Here is a 2,509-nt window from a genome sequence, read left to right on the forward strand (position 1 = left end):
CCAGGTTACCTCCACAGGGGCAATTTGTGCTCCTGCCAATGAATGAAAGTGCTATTTGCCTACAGTTTCACCAACATGATACATTGTTAAATGGTTGGAATTTTTGCCATGAGGAAAGTCATATTTTAGTATGGTCTTATTTTGTATTTCTATATATACATGAATAAATCTGAGAATGTTTTTCATTTAAGGAACATTTTTTCCTATAGAGAGCCCATTTAGCCTATTTATCTCTTTTTCCCTTTAATGTTGTCGATCTTAATCTCATCATTTGTATAGAAGCTCTTTATATATTAGGAAAATTAGCACTATACTTCTAATATAAATTGTAAATAAATACTTTTCCCAGTTAATCACTTATATTTTGACTTTGCTTGTATTTTTTTGAATTTTTGAATTTTATTTTATTGATTTTTTTAAACAGCAGGTTCTTATTAGTTATCCATTTTATACATATTAGTGTATATATGTCAATCCCATTCTCCCAATTGCTTGTATTTTTGTGTTTCACTGAGTAGAAGTTTTTATTTTTATGGAGATGAATTACCCATTTATCCATCTTTTCTTTAATAGATTCTAGATTTTGAATCAGGTAGAAAGGACACTGCAAGTTTGCAAAGGATTTTCCTGAAGTTTTCCTCTAGTAACTTTATATGTTTTTTTAACATTGAATTATTTGATTCATATGGACTTTATCATAAAATATAAGATTTAAGTGAACTTTTTTTTACGCAATTATCTAGTTTTTCCAGCATCACCTACTGAAAAACCCATCTTGTCTTCACACATTATTTTCTTATTTATTTTTCCATATAAACTTTAGAATCACCTTTTGAAGTTTTCTTTAAAGTATACTGTTGGCACTTTTGAGATTGTATTACATTTCTATATTAATGTAGTTGAGAACCGACATCTTGTTATTTTTTCCCCCTAGAAATTATATCTTTCTTGGTTGCAATTAGAAATGGGATTTTTTTCTTCTCCTACATTTTGTAACTGGTTTCTGGTATATATGAAATCCAGTGATTTGTGTACATCAATTTTCTACTCTGCTGCCTTATTGAATTTTCTTACTGCATGCATGAAGTAGTTTTCAAAGTCAATTTTATTTTGCAAGTATATAATCGTATCATCTGCAAATAATGCTAGTTTTATCTTCTCCTCATTTTACACAAGCAATATATGAATATATTATCACTGAATAAAAATTTAAACAATACAGAAATATTTTGAATCACAAACAAGAATCCTTCCTAACTTGCCCCACCAACTATCTTTCCCAAATCTAACCATTGTTCATCTAAAGCTCTTTCTGTATATTTCCATAGGTCTGTATGTAAAGTTATACATAATTTTTTCTATTTTCATATTTGGAATAGACTTTATGTACTATTATTCTGTATAGTTGTCTTCAAGAAAATATTTTTGAAACAATTGCAAAATTAGAAGTTGTCAGTACAGAACAAAGAATTTATTCTCCTGAATCATTTTGAGGAAGTTACTGACCTGATAATCCATAACCCTCAATACTTTTGGGTGAATTTCCTACATCAGGGATGTTATCCAGATAGAACCATTGAAATCAGGTAATCAACATCAGTACATTAAACCCGTCTGAACTGATACTGCATTCTCATTTTGCCAGTTGTTGCAATCATGTTCTTTATGACAAAAGGATCCTGTACAGCTTTGCATGTTGCATTTACTTGTAATAATGGCTCTTGAGTCTCCTTCAGTCTTTCCTTGAGTTCCATGACCTTTGCAGTTTTGAAGATTCCTGGCCAGTTATTTTGTATAATGTCCCTCAATTTGAGTTGGTTTGGATTTTTTTTTCTCATGATTAAATTCAGGTTACTTGCAGGAATACACTGGGAGAAATATCATAGAAGTAAGTCTGTGTTCTTCTCATTGTAGCATATCTGGTGGCACTTGACTCCCATTTGTCCCATTATATTCACCTTGGTTATTAAGTTTCTGTCAGCCGGGCTTTCCCACTAGAATGTAACTTTTTAATCTTTTTGAAATTAATAAGCCTTTTGTGAGGAGTTACTTTGAAACCATGTAAGTATCCCAAGCTTCATGAAACTTTTTTGCTTATTTGGTTATGTATTTATTTATATCTGTATGAACATGATTTTCTATTTTATTCAATGGGTTACAGTCCTTTACTATCATTATTTCTTTTAATGGTCAAATTGTCCCTGATTTGGCCAATGAGGGCTTCATCAAGCTGAGTTCTGTGTGCTTTCGTCATGTCTCGACATTCTTTAAGCACTTCCTTGCTTCCTGAAACAGCAAGATGTTTCAGACATATACTTCTGCCTCAGCCCTAGAATCAGGTATTTTTTTCAAGTAACCCCAGTTGCTTTTAGTGGAGAATGGTATGTAGAAGCCAGGATATGAGCACTTGGCATGATTATTGCTACTGGAGTATCCCTGTTCTCAGATCCTTTTAAGGGCTAGAGCAAGGGAATATATGTATATGTACATGTTCATGTATGTGTACATG

The sequence above is a fragment of the Mesoplodon densirostris genome, chromosome 8 (assembly GCF_025265405.1).
Source record: "Mesoplodon densirostris isolate mMesDen1 chromosome 8, mMesDen1 primary haplotype, whole genome shotgun sequence".
Taxonomy (NCBI): domain Eukaryota; kingdom Metazoa; phylum Chordata; class Mammalia; order Artiodactyla; family Ziphiidae; genus Mesoplodon; species Mesoplodon densirostris.